The sequence below is a fragment of the Candoia aspera genome, chromosome 1, assembly GCF_035149785.1.
Source record: "Candoia aspera isolate rCanAsp1 chromosome 1, rCanAsp1.hap2, whole genome shotgun sequence".
Taxonomy (NCBI): Eukaryota; Metazoa; Chordata; class Lepidosauria; order Squamata; family Boidae; genus Candoia; species Candoia aspera.
The window spans coordinates 332035416-332045800 of NC_086153.1; the positions used below are offsets into that span (position 1 = coordinate 332035416).

Genomic DNA, 10385 nt, shown 5'->3' on the forward strand with positions numbered 1-10385 from the left:
GGGAGGGGGCAGCTAGGCAACTGGAGTTGAGGTAGGGGTGGCTGCAAGGGGAGGGATCAAAATGCCCACCCTCTTGCAGATTTTAAATCCCCCCCCAGGTAAACACACCTGAATTGAGAGATCTAAGTGTATGGATGAGACAGAGGTGCTGGGAAGGGGCATTCAGATTTGTTAGGCCTCATGAAACAGTCTGGGACAGGAGTTGGGCCTTGACAAAAGGGATGAGTGACGTTCTATTTATTTATCCTTATTTATATTAAAATTCTTCCCTGTCCTTTTAATGTATACACATCACTGAAAGCAGGAAGTACTTAATATCAAAAAAGTGGCAGGGCAACAGATAGAGCCATGCTAGGTACATGTGCAGCTGGAATTTTCAGGGTCCCCCCCCTGCAGTTTGGGATACCCCTCCCATTCTGTTAAAAGTGGACATACCATTAGATGGCAGTAAAGTTATGGAAAAAGTCTTTTTGCTTCCATCTAGTGATCTTTTTTTTTTCCCCAAATGAATGTTAGGCTTCCAAAACAGTTGATTGGAGTTTCCAGACTTGTAAAAAAGGGATATGTATGGGTAGTCCTTGCTTAACAACCATTCATTTAGTGATGGTTTGGACTTAAGATGGTGCTGAAGAAACTGACTTATGACCGGTCCTCACACTTACAACTGTTGCAGCATCCCTGCAGTCATGTGATCATGATTTGGGTACTTAGCAACCAGTTTGCATTTATGACTGTCACAGCATCCCATGGTCATGTGATCACCATTTTTGACCTTCCCAGCTGGCTTCTGGCAAGCAAAATCAGTGGGAAACCATGTAATTTGCTTAACGACCATGTGATTCACTTAACAACTGCCGCAAAAAAGGCTGTAAAATTGGTTCGGATTTGCTTAATGACCACTTTGCTTAGCAACTGAAATTCTGGTCCCAATTGTAGTTGTTAAATGAGTACTACCTGTAGTCAGCACACGCAGCATTGGTAATAAGGGTGACAATGGAATTAAAGGAATAGTAATGGGAAACCTGTCTCATTAATGTGTTAAAATTCTTTAAGACCATCAACAACCCTTGTGGATAGGGCATAATCTAATAAACCTAATTTATCTGGATTTTAAAAAGGCTTTCCAGAAATGTCCCTCAGTTGGGCAGTCCTGGGATAATTTGCATCTGTTTACATCTGTAACTCTCCCCAAAATATAAAAATATTTTTTGTACACAACTTTAATGTGCATGGTTTGTAATGGAATATCCCAGAGAAACACTTTGTAACACAAATGTTCCTGATGTCATATTTGTAAACATTTCCCAATACAGGCTTTTAAAACATAAATATCACCGTTGTGAGCTCTTCTTTTTTTTTTTTAGACAAAACAAAACTCCTTTTTGTATAGAATGTACTGAAATACACAGTTGGGAGTTTAACTGTGGTAGTTAAACTGGGAACTAGGATTTCTCAGAGCAGGAATGCTGATCAGGTCAACAACTAACGATCATCCTACACCAAGCCAAGATGGGCAAAGAAAGATGTCCATTAAACTGTGCAAAAAGTGGGAAAAAGAAGCTCTGGATTCAAACTGAAATGAATATGAGAGGAGAATTGCATTCTCCCATTGACAGAGGCAACCAGCCGCTTAAAGTTTTCATTTTGGTATTCAATAGAGATTCTTGTCTTGATGCACCTTGTCAGGTTTTGAGTAGCTGCTGCGAAAGCTGAGTCAGGGAGGGTAAATTTTCCTTCTTACAAGGGTTGTCGTTGGAGCAAGTGTTACATATGCCTCCTTGAGTTGTACAAATAATAAAATGGGATTATACATCTAATAAATAGACTAGCACAAAATCTGTGTGTAGTTCATGCCAGAATGTGGAATGTAGTAAGACCAATAGATGTAACAGAACACTTATTCTCCTGAGGGATGATGAACAAGAAGCTATTGTAAGAGCTGAATTTGGTGAAATAGAGTAGTTCCCAAAAAGCAAGGACTGGAACAAGGATTCATAGGGTCTCCGTATCTCTTTAATTTATATAGCAAAAATAGGGGAAGAATGGCAGGATTGGACAAGATGACAATTGGAATCTGAACTAGAGGTTGAAACACAACAATTAGGTGGGTCCTTGAGGCCTTCTGAGCTTGGCTGTTTTCTTGCAGATGCTTCATTACCAGGCTAGGTAACGTCATCAGTGCAAGGAGCTTGGATGTTTTCTTGAGGGTCACTGATGACGTTACCTAGCCTGGTAATGAAGCATCTGCAAGAAAACAGCCAAGCTCAGAGGGCCCCAAGGACCCAACAGTTCAACCTCGAGCTACAGATATTCTCTTCTACTGGAACAATTTGAGATATTCAGGCATTTCCACTTTGCTAGCCAACCTAAAGAAGACTCAGAAGACGTAATGGTGAAACTAAATGTGGAAGGATGGGCATCTTGGAGGTGGGGCTAAGAAAATCAAGATGGTGGCTGCAACCATGCGAATAGTCGTAGCAACGATCAGTCCAACAAATGTCACCGTACAAGCTTCACCCCGTATGTGTGATGCCATGACATAAGCAAGGGCATCCATGGGGGAGGAGTCAAAAAGGTGAAGACTGTGGCTGCAAGCATGCAGTTGAAGACCTGCCCTCTTTTGCATGCATCATGTCGGACTGGGGAAGGATGCTGGGGGGGGGGTGCATGTGTGTGTGTGTGTATCAGGCATGGCTACTTGACGAACTGCCTATCTCCAGTTGTCTCTGCCCATCCAGTTTGGTCCAGCAGGGTGAGTGTAATGGTATGTGGGAATGACCTTGGGAGACGGGGGAAGACCCGTAAAAGGTATCTCAGCCCACAGAAGGAGACAGGGGAGTCATGGGAAGCATTTCAGAAGGGACCCTCCCTAGGTTTCCGGAAAGTAAAAGGAGAGGAGGGGAGAAATGCCTTCAGACTTGTAACATTCTGTTAATGTGACCTTACAATAAAGATACAGCTAGTATTCATTGTCGTGCTCCTTGTCTGGACTAAGGGCTGACAGTGGGTGTATTCTGGGTCCCATCAATTAAGCAATGTTATCTTGCACGGCCTCCCCTGTTGCCATTCCTGCCCTTTGCAGTGATCTCCCCCCAGAGATTTATGTAGCTCCTTCCCCCCTTATGTTGTTCAGGAAACTTTTGAAGACCTGGTTCTTCCCCAGGCCTTGGGGAGAGAGTGATTGGGGAGCCCCCTTTGGTTTTTTTTTTGTTTTTGCTTGCTTTGTTTTGTTTTGACTTTGCTCTTCTGGTCTGTTGTATCACATATATACAGTATGTGTGTGTGTATGTGTGTATATGTGTGTGTGTGTGTGTGTGTGTTCCTGTTGTAAGGTGCCCAGGGTTGTATGGGAGTCAGACACCCCATACATTTTGTGTATGTATATTATTGTTGGTCTATTTATCATCTACTACAGCAGTATTTCTCAACCTCAGCAACTTTAAGCTGTGTGGACTTCAACTCCCAGAATTCCCCAGCCAGCATGAGGAATTCTGGGAGTTGAAGTCCACACAGCTTAAAGTTGCTGAGGTTGAGAAACACTGATCTACAGTATCATCTATATCTATCAAAATCATTATTATCTGTCATCTATCTATCTATCTGTCTCTAACTCTATCTATCTATCATCTATCTATCTCACTGCTGCAGTCTATGTATCATGGTTCTAAGCAGTTCTTAACAGAAAGCAATAATCAAAATGAGGCTGTGCTCTCCAGATATTCTGACACAGGCTTTTCAAAATGTGTTCAGTCCCCACTATATTGGGGGCCAGGTTTGTGTAATGACAGCTATTAATCGTAACTTCCAAAGGAATCCAAGATGCTCTCTACCCTCACCTCCCACCCCACACACAATTTCAAAACCACATCCGTCAGGAGAACTCTTCAGCATGACCTCGCTCCATATTAGCTCATTTGTGGTTTCACTGCTTTTCGTTCTTCCAACTTCTGCCCAATTTTAGCAGCCCACACTAGAATAGCTTCTGTTGAAGCCTTCCCAAAAACAATAATAATAACACAAAAATCCCCTGATATTCTTCCAGCACTGCTCAGATTGAAATGCTCTGAGTTCTGCATCTCTCTAATTTCTCCAGTCCAGGCAGTGTCTCCAAGAAGGAGTCCCAACCAATGGAAGGCTGAAGGCTGAGTCCTATAAAAACCTGCTGTTCTTCTCAGCCTGGGATCTTAGCCTGGAAGCTCTCCCCAGGGGTATTGAGAGGAGCTCTCTGACCCCCACCCCACCCCAAAAGAAGATCTTCTCTCGACTTGGCAAGCTGGAGCGATGACAGGACTCCAACTGGCCCTTGTCTTCTTCTTTCTTGTCTTCACTTGCGTCTTGGCTCAAGGTATTTGGGGTATCTTGGTACATCTACATGTATGCATGTATTTGTGTGTATGTGGAAAGAGAAAGGAAGAGAGACTATTTTCTGTCCTCCCCTCCACCCCACATGCCAGCCTTTTTATCAACTTGTATAGCTACGTAGAAATTAAAATGCCAAGATGGTCCAGAAATCTTCAAGACCAGGGAGGAGGGCAGCGTTAATCAATTAATTAAGTTCTGTCCTCAAGGCAGCACGCCTCACTCTCTTGCTCCTATTTTTCCCCACCACCACAACCCTGTGAGGTAGGTTGGGCTTGCAAGAGGACTGAGGCTAATTTACCATGCTGCTGCAATTCATGGGGAGTCAATACGTGTTCATAATTGCCAGATGAGATGCTAGATGAGATCCAAGAGAGATGGAGAGACTTTCCTTCCTTTCTAGTAAAATCAGAACTTGAGGTTACATAAGGAAGGGACCTCTTCCTACAATCTGTGTGCAGAACTCACTACCAGAAGATGCAATGAGAGTGAGCTGTTGTGTTAAAAAGGCAAATTTGCACATAAGGCAAGTTGTAGCTAACTCAAAAAGGAGATTAAACACATTTATGGTGGAGAAAGGCCTAATAACACAATGATTAAGCATGGTCTTGATAGAGACAGAACCTTATTGTGGGAGGTGGGATGGGGGGGGGGAACATTCTACTGAACTTCAAAGAGGCATATTTTTGGCCACTGTATGAACTCAGATTGCTAGACTGGATAGATCTCCTAGACAGATCACCTCCTTTATTTTTAGATCTATTCATACCTAGACCCATTTATTACAGTTGATGAAAGAAAAAGAGGAAGCCCCAGTCATTTCAGTATATCTGTTCCCAAATGGCAGATGTCATCTGCAGGATATCAAAAGTCAGAGGCATCATAAATGGGAAGAGGTGGTCTACTTCCGGATTTTAAATAGTGGGGAAAATCAACAGTGGGGATCCTGATCAGGATAATATCAGGGGGATATTCCAAGTTTCGTTCCTCTTCCTGCTGCATGTCATCTGCTGGCAGGAAAAGCAACCACTAGTCAATCTCTGTGGTGGGCAAGCCAAGTGTAACCAGGTACTTAGATGGGCTGGTGTAACCACCAAACAAGCTGCGTGAGTATAAGTAATATGGGTCTAGTGCTCTTCTGAAAGTGCACTAAAGCCGCCTCTATAAATAGCCCAGGTGTAGAGGTATTTAGCTCTGGCTTTGAGAAGGAAGCGGTGAAACAGTTGCTCAGCCCTGGGAAAGTCGGAAGTGTGTGAAAGAGGCTTAAAACAGCCCTGCCTTGTCAATACTGTCCTTAGAAAGGTGACAAGCTTTGAAGATCCTGTTAAGATATCCTACAGTAAAGTAGCATTCCTGGAAGCCTTCTGGTGTTCGTTTCTTGACCTGGCCTACCTTGCAGGGCTGACAGCAGCTGACAGATCACAGCCACGGATGAAGGATGCAAGGCGAAGAGGGAGGGAGCTATCATGAGTGAGCTCCATTCTCAGCTGTTAATGTCAGGGAATGTCTGTGCTGGAGCAAGTGGCTGTGACAGGCAGCATCTGGAAATAGCTTCTGTAGTAGACAAAATAGTATTGCCCTGCCCAAAGAAATAAAACCAGTGGAAAAAGGACAACCACGGAAACCCCCTTGTCAGGAAAAGCTGTATAAAAGTTATAAATGTTCATTGGTAAAAGAACCAGTAATACACAGCTGGCGGAACCCAGCTTTTTTCCCAGCTTAAACTGACCTTCTATGTGGCAGTGGACAAGCACCCTCTCAGGAGAGTTATTTCTGTTTTTAAAACACTGCACTAAATCCTGGTTTCAAAAACTGGCCTAGGGTTCCTTCCAAAGAGCACTAAATCTGAGTGGAGAAGGAGCCTGCATATGGCTTGACAGCCCCTTCATAAAATGCTGGAAAGGGCCAGATCCCTCTGCAGAACAGATGTCCTCTTTCTCCTGAGCCCTGTGGTCGGAAGGGAGGGGTGAGAGGAGCTGAGCTAACTAGCAATGCCTGTATGCCAAAAGCAGCCACCAAGGAATGAAAGAAACTCTAAGCTGGAGTGGTAAAACTGTGCTCTGTTCCATAAGTGAAATAAAGTATAAAGCCATGAAGGATCCTAATGCACAAGCTTTCCCTTTGAATTAAATCCAGGTGATTTGGGACATTGGATTCCACTGAGATTTGTAAGTGTTCCTATCTAGGGTAGAGCCCCATTTGTTAATATATTGCAGCCTTTCTCAAACGTTTGACCCTGGAGGAACCCTTGAAATATTTTCCAGGCCTTGGGGAACCCCTGCACACTCAGGCTCAGATATAGGCCAGAGGTTACAAAATTATGGTATTCGTTTCATGGGTAGTCCTGTATATATGCCTTAACAGTGTTCTTAAACTGAAAATAAAGAGTGAAACTTATCTCTCTAATGTGAAGATGCCTGAATTTGAAATAATTTTTTAAATAAATTATGATCTCCTAGGGAGCCCCTAGTGACCTCTCACGGAACCTGAGGGTGCCACGGAACCCTGGTTGAGAAACCCTGGTATATTGGGTGGCCCTGTACAAATTGATTTCTCCTACAAAAGGAAAGGAAGCATATCACTCACACACACACACACACACACACCCAAAGAAAGAGCAATACACAGTGAACAGAGCTTCAGCACAGAGGGAAGGAAATAATAAACTTTGGAATTTGCTACCAGCAGGTATGCAAAGGCAGCCATCTGGATGGCTTTCAAAGAGGACTGGACGAGTTCATGGAGGGTCAGGCTATGAATGCTATTAACTGATGGCTGTTTACTACCTTCTGACGCAGGGGCAGCAGAGCTTAAAATATTGGTTGCTGGGAAGCAACAATTGAGGGGTTCTGTGTTTGGCCTCTCCTGTCTGTGTTGGCAAGCTTCCCAAATCCATCCGCTTGACCATTGTGTGGCAGAGAATACCAGATTAGACGGATCAAAGGCCTGATCCATTAGAGCTTTTCTTAGCTCAGTGTAATTTTGAATATAATACAGTATATCTCATCATAGCAGAGAAGGAAGTGCCTGGGTCGTGTGTGTGTGTGTGTGTGTTTGTACGTGTGTTCAAGTCAGTGTTGATTCCTGGCAAGCACCTGGACAAGTCCCTGCAGTTTTCTTGGCAAAATTTCAGAAGTGGCCAATGGAAGTTGCCATTGCCTGCTTCCTAGGGCTGAGAGTGACTGGCCCAAGCTGCTCCCAGCTGGCTTCGTGCCTAAGGCAGGACTAGAACTCATTCTCCTGGATTCTAGCCTGGTGCCTTAACCACTAGACCAAACTGGCTCTCTTTTGTTTTTTACATGTGTTGCACATGTGATACACTACAAAATAGGCAGGGTTTCAACTGCATGGTTGTGGCTGCCAGCCTGACATTTTTGACCTTGCAGAACCTGTGGTCCTAGATCTTTTAAACTGGATTTGGACTGGATAGTATCCAAATCATGGGAAATAACCATACCAATCTATTCTGCACTGGCCACATTCTACCTTAAGGACACTGTCGAGTTCTGCGCATCAGATTTTAAGAAGGATTCAGATAACTTGGAACCAGTTCAGAAAAAAGCAGCTAGGACGACCAGGGTTTTGAAAGCAAATCCCACAAAGAGAGATTGAACTGGGTCCAACAGTGGAACCTATTATCAGAGAGGATAGGAAGATCCCCTTTCTGAATGAGGCTGGACAGCCCAGGATGCTTTTGTCTAGATTCCTGCAGTGAACAATGGGTTGATCCTGAGGTTTTCAATGGCCCTTCTGAACCTTGTAATTCTACAATGATCTTCGACCATTCCTCATACGGAAGATGGTTGTCTGTGAAACATCTTAGCAACATGTTTAAGTAACTAGTGTCCTGCAAACATTTCTCCAAGGAACCAACAGTTTCCTACCTTGCATGAAGATCTGATCTCATCAAGACTGAACCTTGATTTTTTTTGGGACTGCTTGGGACCGGAGCATCCACAGGGGTCAAAAAAGACAAAATGGTGACTTCAACCATGTGATCACAGCCACCATTGTGACTTTCCTGATCTACCTGGGGATGCCCCTCCTAGAGAAGTAGAGAGGGCAAAATGAAAATATGGGGCATTGAGGAAGAAAGAGACATTTTGTACCCTTTCGGATGTTTTAGCTCTTCCTAGAGAGGTTATTTTAATTTTTCTTCCTCTGCTGACATTTGCTCAGTTTACAGCCCTGAATTGGAGTGACCTTCAAGGTGGGGTAAATTTCATATTCGCAGCACGAGGTTTAGCTGGTTCCGGAAGATTCCCAGCATGGCTGCACAGCAAGGAAAATCCATCTGATTTGTGTAGGGTGGGGGCTTTGTTGCTCTGCTCTGCAGTCCTGCCGCACACACCACTGGAGGCATGTCCTTTCCTTTTCCCCTTTAATAATCAATAACATCTGGGAAAGGAAAAAGAAAAAGAAAAGAAAAAGAACATATATTTAGCCTTTAAAGCAGTGTTTTTCAACCTCAGCAACTTTAAAATGTGTGGACTTCAACTCCCAGAATTCCCCAGCCAGCATGTGAGAAACACTGCTTTAAGTAATTATAGGATCAGCAACATAACTTTCCTCAACTATTTAGTTAGTGAAGTTTAAATGCCAGACATCTTTGTCAAAATCACAATTTACCATAATATTCTTTAAAAATAGTTAAGGATTTTTAAAAAATAACATTCCACAAATAACTTCTATATTAAAACCTTCCTAAACCAAGCCCTTTGAATTTTCAATACATCCTGAGGGGTATTCATTTTATCTGCTATAAAATAGATATTGTCCTGCCAATCTTAATAAAATAATTATTTCTTTCTTTTTGAGCAAATTAATTTTGTCATAGACTTTCTCAATAAGATTATCAACCTTTTTTGTTTTTAGTGAGACTTTATCCAAATATTTCCATGGGTGGGCAGAGTTTAACTTTACTTTCTTGCTTAGTACCTTTTAACTCCTTCCATCAAATATATGTATTAGGCTGGTAAGAATTCAATCCTTTGTTACTGCCATCATTTCGTTAAAGACCTCCCTCTAAAATTTTGAAGCTTTACCACAATCCCACCATAGATGGAAAAATGCCCCTTTTTGATTACAACGCTTTCAGCACCTCATACAGCATTTGTGTGAAAAATGTGACATAGGGATTAAATGCCGATGATATAAAATTGTAAGCTACAATTCCTGCAAAGAATTCCCTGGGCAATTGGTTGCTTAAGTCTGACTCTGAAACTTTTTTTAAGTCTAGTGTAGGGTTACCTCTATTTTTTCCAACAACAGTTAGTTAAAGTTTGATACTGTCCCTTTAGGTTGATAGTCCTAGGCCCTGAATGACGTAAACTGATCTCTCATGGGACTTATAAAACTGTTAGAATCTAATTTGTATGTGATAATATGGAAACAAGTTCTTTCCCCCCATTCTTGCAAGCTGGTTAGAGGAAGGTATTTCATTTTCTAGCTGTAAGGAAGAAGCTGTTCTGGTGGATACAGAGGACACAGTTACCCATTTTGGATGCATTTCTGATTGGCCTTTTAGCTTGACAATGTGCCTCCAAGACGGCTGATGCTAAATGAAGATTAATATGTAGGAAATGCTGTGCCTTTGTAAAGATAGATTACTGTTGGCTCTAAAGTAAACACGCTTTCCAGCCAGCCAAGCTATCTCTGCTTACGCTTCAGTAGCTGGGTCACCTCAATAGACATTTGACCTTGTAATTCAGATCTGTGGTTTCAGCTGATGGGAGTTGTAGTCCAGTAGTACTGAAGGAGGCAAGTTTAGAGAAGTCTCATGGCTACGGATGCCATAGTAGCTTTCCTCCAATATATGCAGTGCTATAAACAACGTGGCAGGAAAGATGCCCCAATGCCAGGCTAATGGGTATTTCAGAAGCCTTTTGCTGGCTGTGGTTGGAAATCAGATGCTGGGCTATGTGGGCATCTTGCTGAGAAGGAGAGCAATAAGCCCAGTAGCAATGCCTGATTTGCCGGGTGCAGGAAGAAGGAAAGGAGGTACATGCCACTGGGGCAACTTTCTG

At 42.9% G+C, this 10385-nt stretch overlaps 1 protein-coding gene across 1 annotated transcript in view; it reads left to right on the forward strand.

Moving 5' to 3' along the window:
- Window positions 1–10385, forward strand: part of ARID3A (AT-rich interaction domain 3A) — a 354333-nt gene that overhangs the window by 295936 nt on the left and 48012 nt on the right. The window lies entirely within an intron of this gene.